Source organism: Lutra lutra, chromosome 1, assembly GCF_902655055.1.
Source record: "Lutra lutra chromosome 1, mLutLut1.2, whole genome shotgun sequence".
Lineage (NCBI taxonomy): Eukaryota > Metazoa > Chordata > Mammalia > Carnivora > Mustelidae > Lutra > Lutra lutra.
In genome coordinates this window covers 146,847,905-146,862,908 of record NC_062278.1, presented here as the reverse complement: position 1 = coordinate 146,862,908, position 15,004 = coordinate 146,847,905, and the positions used below count along the sequence as shown (strand labels likewise).

Sequence of the window (15,004 nt, the reverse complement as noted above, 5' to 3'; positions counted from 1 at the left end):
TTTAAAAAATATTTTGAAAACAGAAACAAGAGTAAAAAGGTCTCTATGCTAAAAATGACTACAAAAATTATCTGGTCCAATAATTTTTCCAATGTTATTTTAGAATATGCCTAAAGAGATTTTTTTTTTTTTAATTTTTAAGTAATCTCTATGCCCAGCCTGGGGCTTGAACTTACAACCCCAAGATCAAGAGCTGCATGCTCTACTGACTGAGCCAACCAGGCACCCAGAATTTGCCTGAAAATTTTTTTATAATTTATAAATATTACAATTTATAAAATGCTATACCACCATTTTCTTTTGGAAACTGTACCATCAAAAGAATACAGGTTTTTATTTCATAATTCCATATTTACCACCTGCATATAATGATCAGATATGTAATTCACTTTATACAGAAATGTAAATCTATGTAACACCTTATTTAGTTCATTCAGAGAATGAAACCATCTACATATTTAAAGCTCTTTTCAAATTCCACCTTATTCCTAGAATTCCCAAATTAATATAAGCCATCTGTTCCATTACACTTAATATTTTCTTTTAATCATTTACTACATTCTGACTTGTATTATAGTTATTTGTATTCATAACTGCCCCCCACCCATAAAATGAAAGGTCCTGAAGACAGAGGCAATAAACAGCATTTCATCTTTGTGTCCTCCACAGTACCCATTTGTCTAATCTCATTGTGTATAATGTAAGCAATCAGAAAGTGGTTGTTAAATTGCATGTTGTTCTGGACACTGATTTGATATAAAAGCCACCAAACAATATAATCAAACAAAAATCTATTATTTTAAATCTACTTTTGTGCACAAATATTTACATTTTATTCATTAATAGAAAAAGAGATGAAAATATAGGTAGATACAATTCAAAAAAACATTAGAAACTATAAACTAAGAATATCTAAGCTAGTGTCTGCAAATCTAAGATCTTCCTACAACTCAAATGTTATAATGATGCTAAATAAAAAATTAGTGAAAAATAGCCTAGAAGCTGATATGGCACTAAATGACTGACGTTAAGGAAATTTCTTGAGAAAAACCAATACTGTACACAGCTAAAGTAAACTTTGGTGAGTTTGGGGAAATAAACACTTTCTTAAAAATCTGTGTTGGAGATTCTTTGAGAATTTATCAGTAAATATGTGCCATCTAGTGGTGACACAACTAAACATCTTCAAAGAAAAAAAATTAAGACTATTTATAAAGAATTTTGAATTCCAGAATTAGGCTCAGCTATGCATTATATTTTACAACTAAAGAAATGATAGGTGCATATCCTAAAGTGTAGACTGTGCCTCCCTACCCATTTCTGGTAATGTTTCTCCCACAGGTGCCCATTATTACCAATTTCTTTCATAGTCTTTCAGAGATATTGTATGCATCTACAAACATATCATTTCTATAAATATAGCTCATTTTACAGAGTGTTGTGAATAGTTATATATACTTTTGAGTTTTTCAATTTGTCTTGCAGATCACTTCATTTACTGATTGATTCAACATATTCTAAATCCTTGGGACCTATCATTGAAGAAAATGGATAAAGCTGACATTCATTCTAGGCACTGAAACAGACAACCTATAATAAGCATAACAAATCAATAAAGCTTACAGTATGCTGTAAGAAGTTATAAATTCTATGTAATAAATAAAAGTTAAGGCAATAAAGTAGTCAGGGTAACTCTCATTGGAAAGGCGACACTGAGCAAAGACAGGAAAGAAGTCAGGGAGTTAGCCACATCAATATTCCAAGAAAGAGTACTCCAAGCAGAGGAAAAAAATACTCTAAGGTGGGAGAATACAAGTATATTCAAAAAGCTTTGAGGAAGCCAAGCTGGCTGACACTAAATGAAGAAGGAGAGTGACAGGAAATGAGGTCACAAAATTAACAGGGGTCAGATCACGGAGGTTCTTTCAGGCCACTGTAGGGAATTTGTCTTTCATTCTAAATAAAATGGGAGCCTCATTCCACAGTTCTGAGCTTGAATAACAATTGATTTGATTCAATTTTTTTTTTTTTTTTGAAGCTTTAAGTTTTGGCTTTTTTTTTTTTTAAAGATAAAGGTTTGGGTTTTTTTTTTTTTTTTTGAAGATTTTATTTATTTATTTGACAGACAGAGATCACAGATAGGCAGAGAGGCCAGCAGAGAGAGAGGAAGGGAAGCAGGCTCCCTGCTGAGCAGAGAGCCTGATGTGGGGCTCGATCCCAAGACCCTGGGATCAGGACCTGAGTTGAAGGCAGAGGTTTAACCCACTGAGCCACCCAGGTGCCCCTGATTCAATGATTTAAAACAATCTCTGATTGTTTTGACCAGAATAGACAATACAGGGGCACATAGATATAAGACGACCAGCTACTGCAATAATCCAGGCAAGAAACGAAGGTGGTGTAGACCAGGGTAGTGGCAGCTGCCGTGGTGAAAAGTGGTAGGATTCTGGACATAATTTGAAGGTAAAGAAAAAGGAATTTTTGTCCAGCTGGAAACTGGTTGTAAGGGAAAGAGAAGATGACTCTTAAGGCTTTTGGACTGAGCTAGTAGAAGGATGAAATTTGCTGTCTACTGAGAAGAAGGCTATCAAGAGTTCAGATATATTGAGTTTGATATCTATTGCTACATCCAAGTGGAGATCCCAAGAGGAGGGTGGTAAGGGAATTCAGCAAAGAGAACAGAACTGTAGATAAAATTTAGGAATTGTTCACATGCACGTGGTATTTAAAGCCAAGGAACTGGAAGAGATAACCAAAGGAATGAGGAAATAATATGTATGCATATCCACATATATGCTATGTATATATCATTATTTATTTGAAAAATGTCCTAATAATGAACATTTTAGGTTATTTCTAATACCATGCAATTTGAAACAATGTTGTAATAAAAAAATTTGTCCATAGGTCACTTTGCCCATGTGAAAGTGCACTGAAGAATAACTTCCTAGATGTTGAATTACTAGGTTTGAAGTATGTCTATTTTAAATTTTGGAAGTTACTGTGAATTCCCTCTTGAATGAGGCGCTCACAATTTTTAATACCATAAACAGTATGTTTCCTCACATCTTGGAGAACACTTCTGTTACCAAACTTTTAGATCTCTGTCAATATTTTAAGGGAAATATGGTATTTCTTTTTTTATTATCATTTTCATTTCTTAAATTTCGTAACTATGAGAAATTTTAAATACTTTTGTAGCTTTGAGATATAATTGACATATAACTGTAAATTTAAGAGCACAACATGATTGGATACATGTATATCTTATAAAATCACTACCACAAATAGGGTTAGCTCTTACCTTCATAAACTCACATAACTTTTGTGAGTGTGTATGTAGTAAGAACATTTAAGATCTACTTTTTTTTGCAAGTCTATAATATAGTATTATTAACTTTAGTCTCCATGCTGTACATTCGATCCTGGAACTTATCCATCAATTTTTCACATTTTTAAAAGTCACTTTATTTTCTACAGAATGATTGTTCAAGTCTTGTGTTCATATTATATTGGTCTTTATCTTAATGGTTTGTAAGAGATTTTTATAAATTAAAAAAGTAATCCTTTGTTACATGTATTGCAAATATCTTCTCCTGTTGACAATTTATCTTTTAGATATTTGTATTGTCATTTTTGTTCATTTAAATCTTTCATCCTTCCAGCAGTAATTTGAGTGCAAGGTATGAGGTATACTTCTACTTTATTTTTTTCCCAAGTAGCCAGCCATTTGTATTCACAGAATTTATTAAATAATAAACTTTAATGATTTGAGTATAACCTTACCCACCAGCTGTATTTCCAAGAATTCTGGAGTCTGTTTTTGGACCTTATATTGTTCTATTTGTCTGTTGAATCACTTTTAGTACCAAACTACTTAGTTACTAGAGTTTTATTTTAATTTTACATTTTATAGGCCTAACTCACTCTTCTATATTTAATTTTCCTGTATATTTTAGTACTCATCTTAAGTTCTTTTTAAAAATTGAGATTGCTTTAAAATTAATTTAGGAAAAATTGATATCTTTCCGTATTAAATTTCTAAACCAAGATGAGGATTTTATCTTTCCATTTACTTAGGTTTTATTTTCTGTCTCTTAGCAAAGTTTTATTTATACAGCTCTTACATATGCTTCTTAAGCTTATTCCAGTGTATCAGGTATGTTTTGTTGCTATTATAAATGGGGACTTTTAATCCCCTTATATTTTCACACTGGTTACTCTGTACAGTAATTTTATAACTGCCATATAATTGAATTTTCTTATTGCTTATAATGGTTTTTTATTTGAGTTCCATGGGTTTTCCAGGTAAACAATCATCTACTAATAAAGGTAACTTTGCTCTTTTTCTTTCCTGTATGTGTACTTTTGCTTCTTTCTTTAGCTAACTGTATTAGCCAATTATACCAAGACAATTACATAATAATAGTAATCTTATATACTTTTGAAAACCCAAATTTCCTACCTGAACAAGCAATGTCTTCTCTAATTAAAATAAAACTTTCAATTGAATGAGTTTGCATATTTTTCAAGACATGCTGAAGTGATTCACAGTTACGTAAATAGAATCCTTCTGCAGAAGCTACCAAAAAAAATGGTTATTTGTAATCATCTTCATAAACTAAGCTGTTTAAGACATTATCATAATCTTTCAACTGGAATATGCTAAGGAAAGGCTTCTGGATTGACAAGAAAGAAATAAAGACTCATCATTTCACCAAATATAACACATTTATTCCATATACTAATTATTAGGGCAAAGTTTGTAAAGGATGAATGAACATCATGCTTGAATGAATTATAGTAATAACATTGTGATTAGGTCGAATTTTAAAATACTATAGTATTTAATGAGATAAATGTTCAACTTGAAGGTTTACATTTTGGACAAAATTTGGCAAAGGAAACGATGCTGTCTTGAATAAGTCCAAACTAAGGCAAAAACTATTGTTCCCCGCCCCCAACCTTTTCTTAAGATATAAAAATTTGCTTTTAATAAAATTACCTTTTAAAGGCATGAAAACTTTTACATTTACCATTTCAGCCAAAAGTCAAGTAAGATAATTAACTTTAGATTTAACAAAGAATTGTTCAAAAACCAAATGGGCACTGAAAATAGGATTCAAACTCCAGCAGAAAATAACTGTCATTCAAACTCACTCTATCGACTGGAATCTAGAGGTTTCTTAACCCTTGCCTGAAATCTACTGCAGCTCTTGTGACTTTTCTGATAACCAGTAATAAAATGTCCCAGAATTATTTAGTCCCCTGAATTTCAAAAACTAAAATGTCTACTCGCACGTTAAGAGATAAACTTCTACACTCCAGTTTAAGTCAGAGCTTCTGTCCTCCACAAGCTAGGAGCATACTCAGGCAGAAGTGGTCTTCCTTTCCCTCCATGTGCTTCTCTGTCTCTCCCCACATCTTCTGGGTTCTCTGGGATTGAAAAGATTGGTGTGGAGAATGGAAAAGAAATTGCAAAAAAGAAAAATTTTTTTTGACTGCTACCACAACAATTTGGGGTTGGTGCTTTCTGGTTGTAAAGTGTTTTTTATTATGGGGTGCCTTGTGGGTTTTTGGAGAACATTTTCACCAGCTAGGAACAACTCCCCTAATAGAGGAGGTCTTTTTTTTACCTGGTTGCTTTTAATCCCCCACCCTATTATCATTTTTCTGCATTGTTCTGCCTAGATTGCCAAGGAGCAGAGAGCCATCTTGGTGGTGGAACCCTTCTATGACCTCAATTCTTTTTCCCACATTGTCTATGTCGTCGATACCCCAAACCATGGGAATGCTGACCATTCTCAGTGTCGCTAGCTCTTTTCACTCTGCTGCCAGACCCGATACCAGATATTCTCACTCTGTAGATTCTTTAGAGGAAAGCTGGCTGCCAGTATGCTGTGTTGCTCAAGCTCCAGAGTACACACAGTGAGCTCTCAAAAAATCCCTCATACAGGAAAATCAACATCTTTCCCTTTCCCTAGATGGAGCATGAGGAGGTGCAGGGAAAATGCTACAGAATATCATTATTTTCTCCAAAGAAATTTCTGTATGTTTGACCTTTCATATCCTTGCATAAATTGGACGAAGGGCGGCCGAGTCAGTTTTGGCCCCTCCTTTGCAACGTGTAAATAATTATTTGTCTTCACCTTTTACAGTCTTAAAGACATGTCTTTCACTAAAACCTTGACATATCTAATAATGTTAGAACTTTCAAATTATCTCCCACCCCAAAACAAAACAAAACAAAATAAAACAAAACATAGACAAGTTTTCAAATATACTTAAGAAAAAAGTTTTAAAGGCAGCTCTTCAGCAAATTTTCAAGGTGCTACAAGCTTATAAAGTCAAGGATAAAAATCAATGACTTCACAAGAAATCATAGAAAGAGCTGGACATCTTCAAATTCAAGTAAATTCTATGATCCCAAGAAGGAATAATACCATGCCCTTTGTTATAATACTCTGGCAACTTGAGTTTTCTCAGTTTATTAAATTTAGGGTAGAGTGGGAAATAAGTAATCATCATAGAAAAAGAAAAATAAGTATTCATCATAGAAAGAGAAGGAAGACAGTCTAAAAATTTGTGTGAATTTATGAATGTAAATAAGACGATTCTTGATAGATGCATTCTTGGTAGATGAATAAGCATGTAAATATTTGAGTAAAGATGAGGTTTGAGACTACTAACAGATGGTTAAAGAGGGAGGATAGAACCCTGTGTTTGAGAAAATTCTTAGCTGTGTCCAAAATTGAAAAGTTTATAAACTACTGTCCTATATGATCTTGTTTCAATTTGAGTATTACTGGCTGACTGAAAGGACTTAGTATCATTTTTACATTTCCCAGGATTTGAGGAAGAAATGGAATGTCCCATTTTATTGAATAATGTTTGTGCTATTACCACACACTAACATGGAGTGGTAAAGTCAAGGAAAATAATACATGTGTTTATCCACCCAGTAAGGCCAGAGGAACAAAATCTGCAATCCATCAGAAATTCATCTTTTGTTGCTTTATATTTTAAGATTGCTTCTTCACCTCAGAGTTAATCAAGATACAATAACCCCTTAGTTGTAGCAGGATAAATTTTTTTTTTATTTATTTTATTTATTTGACACAGAGAGAGAGAGATCACAAGCAGGCACAGAGGCAGGGGTGGGGGGCGTGGGGAGCAGGCTCCCTGCTGAGCAGAGAGCCTGATGCGGGGCTCAATCCCAGGACCCTGAGATTATGACCTGGGTCGAAGGCAGAGGCTTAACCCACTGAACCACCCAGGTGCCCCTAAATCTTATGCTTCAAACTCAAATGTGTAAGCAGTGTCCCATTACTGATTTCTGCTAAATAAAATACAATGTAACAGCCTGCATCCAACAAGGATAGGAAAATTGATTTCAGTCATTTAGGGGCTCACCTCTTACTTTGCCTAGGTTCATATAAATTGTAATGAAATTAACAAGACCTGTGAAGACAGATCATTACTTTACAACCCATAGTGGTTACATGAATAGCAACATCTTTGTTTCAGTCCCTTGAAGTCAGGCAGTCTAAAGCTTATGGGCCACACCTAGACAAAAGAAGGTTTTTGGAAGTTGGGAACCTTAATGGCATGAGTTCAACCTCCCTGGGTGAACCCTGGTGCTATTCTTTTCTGAGGAACTGCCACTTGTCAGGGCACTGACAGACTTTTGAACTCTTCCAAGTCTAAAAGGATCTCTTCCCTGCTCAGCTGCTCAGCTGCTCCTGCCTGTCCCTCTCAGAAGCACTGACTTCTCTGTTCCCAGTCCACCCTTCCCACCCTCAGGGAACTCAGGTGGGGAAGACAGGCAAGCTCTGCTTTTGACCTTCACAAGAGAAAACTCCCCTGACACATGGGAACATAAGGGGCCTAATTACTTTTTGGAACAAACGAAAGGGGAAAATACCATCAAAATAAATATCATCAACCAACCACTGGTGTTTGGTGGGCTGGGGACAAGCATTTTTTGGTTAAGGGACTTTGAATATTAGAATAGATAGGTAGGTGGTAGTCTTTCCTCCTCTCCCCTTGGCACCTTACTTCCTTACTCCACCTATGATTTTTCCTTAATTTTCCCCCAGAGTACTCCTTGACAACTAATATATCTTATATCTTTGTTATTATTTGTTTGTTTACTATGGGTCTTAACCTACTAATTTAAGTCTTATGAGAGCATTTGAATTTTATTTGTTTTGTGCACATCTGAGCCTAGAAGAGTTGTAAATAATAGAAGCTCAGTAAATATTTATTACTATATATAGACATCTTTTTGTTCAGGGTGGCACTAACAAAATCCAGTCAGAAAACTGGAGATGAAAATGAAAGCTACTGCATTTTTAATCCTGAATTATGTGATTAACCCTTGAAGAGTAAAAGAAAAATTTATAAGGATGAGGAGTACTGGACATTATGATATGGTAATATTACTTCTAAGATAACATAGAACTTTTCAGTTCTTGTATAGAAATCAGATCTGTAAAATACTTCATGGGCCACTGATTTGTTCCATGATATTAGTAAGTATATTTTTTCTTAGAAAAAAAAAAAGTGCATTTAATTTCAAGTACTTTAAATACTATGCAAAAAATAGTACCTAATTTTGAAGCTAGAGTAATTCAATCAAATGCTTTTTTATGTAACCTATTTGGGAGATGGTAGAGCCTCACTACAGTTCTGTAGGTACAATAGCAGTATCTATAATCCAAAATTATCATTTTGGTTACATCAGTATTAAAGTTAACTGTAAAAAAGTACTTAAAATTTAGAAAATTTATCTTTTAGAACACAATGTTGAACATATATTAAAGATCTGAAAAACCAGAATCATAGGTAGTTAGCCTGCTTTACTGAGCTTCATAAATTCATAGAAATGACTTCAAATATTGACCATTACTTTATTTCTTACATAATATGCCATTAGAAACACGAGACTATAATTCATAGATTTCATAATCTAAAAATATATGAAAGAATTTTCCTTTGAAATGCATCTGTACTGAATGTTTGAGGTACTCTGCCTGGTGATTTACGTTAATTGTTGCTATTTATACATTCAGACTTGCCGTGTAGGTCGCTGACTCTAACCATGCATTGCCCTGATGCATCGTTCTATTTACTATCACACCAAAGCTATCGCTCTTCTCCTCTCTTGGGCAGATTGTTTTCACTTAAAGCAATTCAGTAGAAAGTTAATCACAGGATATTTTGTCCTCCTTAAATTGGATTTCTGCAACAGCAACCAGTAATCTAGACAGTAAGAACATTCCCGATCCTTTGATGCACACTAGAAGATAGTCATATCACACCCCTTTGCATCACACACTTCTTGGCTTCCTTCCTCTTACCCTTCATCTTTAACATAGACTTATATAATTGTCATATAGTCAACTCTGGATTATTTAAAGATTTTTTTTTTTATTTATTATTTATTTTGACAGAGAGAGATCACAAGTAGACAGAGAGGCAGGCAGGCGGAGAGAGAGAGAGAGAAGCAGGCTCCCTGTCGAGCAGAGAGCCCGATGCGGGACTCGATCCCAGGACCCCGAGATCATGACCTGAGCCGAAGGCAGCGGCTTAACCCACTGAGCCACCCAGGCGCCCCAACTCTGGATTATTTAGATGGTTTATTTCAATTATTGAACACTTGAAGGAACTATTGCTTTCAAAATCTTTTTTTTTTTTTAAGATTTTTTTTTTTATTTATTTATTTGACAGAGAGAGATCACAAGTAGATGGAGAGGCAGGCAGAGAGAGAGAGAGGGAAGCAGGATCTCCGCCGAGCAGAGAACCCGATGTGGGACTCGATCCCAGGACCCTGAGATCATGACCCGAGCCGAAGGCAGCAGCTTAACCCACTGAGCCACCCAGGCGCCCCGCTTTCAAAATCTTATTAACCTGTTGTTTACTCTACGTTCCCTTTGCACATAAATAGGAATTTTGCTTACTCTAACTCAGCAGGACTTTAAGATCAAAATAACTTACGTCCACTCTCCACACTATTGGAAAGTGTGAACTACCTAAACTGACCAAAAAAAAAAAAAAGTCCTAGTTTTGCTTAGTCTGATCCTTTACAAGATCTCAGAGATTATAGATTATGTCTGAGAGACAATACTGAGACACTGAGAATGCAATGAGTACTAGCGGACAAATTAGGAAGAAAGAATAAGAAAATCTGAGTCCAATTACAGTGTGATTCCATTATGTGGCTTGAAATATTGGGAATTACCAAAACAGGAACTGAGCATTCCTTGTGAAGGTGGGTCTAGAGGGCAGAGGAGAAAGCCAAGCAGTTTAAAGTAGTCCCAGCAGAAAATCAGAAAAATCACAGGATACCAGATGATGTACTTTTTATTAACTTAGATTTTGATATATATTTACTAAATAATCTAAAGATCTACAACTGCTACATGCTGTGGTGGTGGTGGTGGTTTTTTTAAAGAAGTCCCAGTCTGACACTTTAGGGTGGTCTATTGTTTAGACTGACATTCTTCTGAAAACAATTTTTATATAACCAATATATCAGTCACTTAGTGTGATGGACCTGAAACCAGATTTTGAGAGGAGGAAAGAAAAAGAAGAGGGCTCCAGCGGTGACAGCAGGGAAAAAATCAATCGCCACCAAAGAAAGAAACTTTTTAAAGGGACAGGGGAGTCTAACATAATTTTGCTGAAGATTTGTCTGGCTTCATTAGCACCACAAACTTAAATACACATATATGTTTCACACACATATACACATAACACAACATAATAAAAAATACCTATTTTCATAAATATTTTCTTTAGCTAATTCCAGTAAACATAAAAAGTAAGCATTTATAGTGAGATAATCTGCTATAGACTGGTGCTTGAGATTCACTTGAGATTCACTATATATAGAGGAACTATATAGATTCACAGAACATTCCTGAATATGTAGGTTCAGGAATAGATGTACTTGTATACCTATATATGCAAATATATATCAGAAATACATACATACAAATATACTTATATATGCAGATATATGTGTATATTTTTTTCCTAGTTTTATTGAGAAATAATTAACACACATCACTGTGTAAGCTTAAGGGATACAGCATGATGGTTTGTTCTGCATATATTGTGAAATGATTACCACAAAAGTTTGGCTAATATCCATTTTCTCATATAAATACAATAAAAAGAAAGGAAAGAAGAAAAAAACAAAAAAATTGTTTTTCTTACGATGATAACTCTTAGGATTTACTCCCTTAACAACTTTCCTATATATCACACAGGAGTGTTAGCTATAGTCATCATGTCGTACCTTATACCCCAGTACTTGATTTACCTTATAGTGGGAAGTGTGTACCTTTTGACCACCTTCCTCCAATTCCCCTCCTCCACCCTCCACCTCTGATAACCACAAACCTGATCTCTTTTTCAATGAGTTTGTTGTCATTGTTTCAATTCCACATATAAGTGAGGTCATATGGTATTCATCTTTTTCTGTCCCACTTATTTCACTTAGTATAACGCTTTCAAAGTTTATCTATGTCATCACAAATGGTGGAATTTCCTTACCCTTTTTATGAATAATAAGGAATAGTAATATTTTTAAAGAGCTCTATGATAATGAGCAATTTTAGGAACTGGCAGTAGAGCAAAACAAAACAAAAAAACAAAAATCCTGGCATTGAGATACCAATGTTTGTATTAATAATAACCAATTACCACTAAGGTTACAAGAGAACAGATAGTAGGTTTTAATGGTAGTCACGAAGAGGTCCTAAATCTCTGGCTAAGAATCAATACATGAAGAAGAAAGCTTTCACATCTTTGTCCAACTTTGAAAATTCTGGTTTGTGGCTAATTAATCAAGTTGGCTGAATTAACAGCAGGAGATCAATAAGAAGGATATTGTGATCTTCTAGTTTATAGATGATAGCTCATTATGAATTTGGTATGCTTATGAAGATTAGAAGCAGATAGCCCAGCATAATTTTCAAGCAGGTTGACACATAATGTAAAAACCTGGTATTTGTAATCAGAAGACCTAGGCTTGAGTCCCAGTTCTGCTGTTGTGTGTAACCTTAGGCAAGTCACTTAACCTAAGCTTCAACTTTCTTAACAATGAATGAAGACCACACAAGAGAGTGCATGAAAAAGTACTTTGTAAACTATAAAGCTTTTTTTCAAATGTTCATTATTAATGTCATAACTGATCAGGACATAAATATTTATCATTTGGTTTATGCAATCCAAGATAATGATATAGGAACTATTCACAGAAGGGAGGAGCTGATTGGGTACACATTTTATTTTCATAGGAGTTCTGTGAAAGAGTCTACTATTAATTTTTTAATTTATTAATTATCCAATGCTTGTGTAGTGCCAAGTGTCAGGAACAGCTTTAAGCACCTCACAAGCAACTTATTTTAACTTCGTAACAAGCTTATGAGGTAGGTACTGTTGCTATCTTCATTTTACAAATAAGGAAATAGAGGTATTAAGTTTAGAACTTGCCCAGGCTCTTATAGTTAGCAAGTGACACAGCTGGAATTCATATATAGGCTATCAAGCTCCAGAATTCATGGGCTCAACCACTATAATATTTTATTTCACTAAAAGGCAATTCTGTAGGGGTGCCTGGGTGGCTGAGTCAGTTAGTGGTCTGCCCTTGGCTCAGGTCATGATCTTAGGGTCCTGGGATTGAGCCCTGTGGTGGGCCCCCTAATCAGTAGGGAGTCTGCTTCTCCTTCTCCCTCTGCCCCTCTCTCCTCTCATGCTCTCTCTCTCTCTCAGATAGAAAAATAAAATCTTTATTAAAAAAAAAGGCAATTCTGTTGCACAAAGATGGTATTATGAAGAGGTTTGCAGCTCATATCATAAGAAACAGAAAGTATCAAAAATAACAGAGAACTTCCATCTGGTACTTTCAATATCAGGTCATATTTATACTTCTTTGGAAAATTTCTTCTAGGATTATTAATTAGTCATTGAAAACTTAAATCACCATTGAACATATGGTTAAATATTCAATTTTATGTTACATGTTTTTTTCATAATTTTTAAAAAGAAAAAAAACTTGAATTTATTGTGACAATTTAAAGAATTTTACATATTCTGCTTTCAAGTTGTAGACTTTTTTTTTTTTTAAAGATTCATTTATTTGAGAGAGAGAGAGCAGGAGGGAGGAGAGAGGGAGGAGGAGAGAGAGAACCCCAAGCAGACTCCCTATTGCATGTGGAGCCCAATGTGGGCCTCTGTCCTAGGACCCCAAGATCATCACCTGATTGGAAATCAAGAGTCAGACACTCAACCAACTGAGCCACCCAGGTGTTCCTCAAGTTGTAGACTTTTTATTTTGTAGAACTAAGTATATCATTAAGTCTGTAGGAAGAAAGCTATTGTGAACACTGCTACATAAAATGACAGGACTAGTAATGAATTATTAGTAATAAAGTATTACTAATATATTGATGAAACAGAGCACATGAAGCAAAGTGAACACTTGAGTCCATGGGTAATTTTAAGGCCTGTGTTCACCTGAAGTGTGGCTATCTCCCACTGCTCTGGCCAGGCTGTCTGTTACAGCTAGGGATATTCAACAGAACTGGGAGGATAGGTTTAAATCAGCCATGAAAATAAGCATGTGCTTATTTGTCCTGAGCCTTAAAAATGTCAGGATTGGCCTAATGGATTTTAAGCAATAGTACATAGAGTTATCAAGACCTGGACCTAAAGGAAAGTTACTTGGCTGATATTTTCTACTCCACGTTTACTTTTTTTATTTTTTTATGGAATATGTGTTTATTGGAAAACAATTGCTGTATTTATTACAGACAGATGCTCAGATTCCGTTTCACAAGAGAATTGTAAGAGAAGGTGGGAATTCTAGAAGAGGATGGTTAAATATGTGATACAGAATCAGTACACATTCTGGGAACTAAACAAAATGGTGAGCAAGTGGTAATTCTGAAATTTATTTCCAAAGTTAGTTTAGTCGGTATTGTTTAGGGTTTAGGGAGAATGGGTTTTGACTGAGTCATGGACTAGTCCTGGCCTTTGGCTATAAGATACGATATAATCAATCAATATATGAGAGGGAATTAGAAAGAAATGAAAAAGGAAAGATAGTAGATCAATTGTAGGCTTTCAGCTATATGATTATGAGTTTTGGGTTTCACTCTTCACTAATGGAAGAATGTACCAAAAAGTTACTATATTATTTACTAGTTTAAGAACCCTAATATAAAAGACTCATCTTAAGGCAGACTTATTCATAGGGGGATAATTCTGAAGGCAATTTAGTGAGCCTTGTATTTTGGCTTAAAAATAATGTTCTGACTCTGGTTCCTTTAAGAGAAACTAAACACTTCTAGAAAATTGAGAAAGCTGTATGTTGGAATTTCTTAGAAAAGATTACTGCTGTTCCAGTGAAGAGTCAACATGAAAAACCTAGGTGATACTTAATACATTTTTCATGCATTTGATGATGGGAAAGGTAGCCACCTGTTCTATCCTTTATAAGCTGAGTATAAAGTTGGCCATATTATTTGGATTTGGACTTTTTAACTTCAGTAGAAGTTCACAGCTATCTAAATTCATAAGAGATGAAGTCAGGAGATGACAGAGGTGAATTCAAGAATTTATTTGGAGCAGCCAAGTCAGCATACATAAATGTGAGTGAATCAAAAAGCAGAATAGAGATAGGGAAAGAAACTGGTTTCATTCAGTTGCAAAGAACATGAAAGATAGTATTTCCTATTCTCCTTCCAAATTCCATCAAACAAATCCAAAGTACTCTCAAGGCATTGCTGATATTGGGAACTATTCACTCACCAAGGAGTCAGATTAAGAAGGCTCTAACTTATCTCCTGCTTTGAATAGTTCAGAGCACTTCTGTTTACATTAACCTAGAAAAGCACTGCAGCAATGGCCTCTTCAGTCATGTACTAAAGAATCAAAGCGTAAGATGATCCATTAGCTTTATTTCCTCCCATTGCTGGGACTATCATGTTGG

General features: G+C 34.9%; 1 protein-coding gene across 4 annotated transcripts in view; it reads right to left on the bottom strand.

Annotated features, from left to right (window-relative positions):
- ZCWPW2 (zinc finger CW-type and PWWP domain containing 2) overlaps positions 1 to 15,004 on the bottom strand; it is a 179,865-nt gene that overhangs the window by 66,998 nt on the left and 97,863 nt on the right. The window lies entirely within an intron of this gene.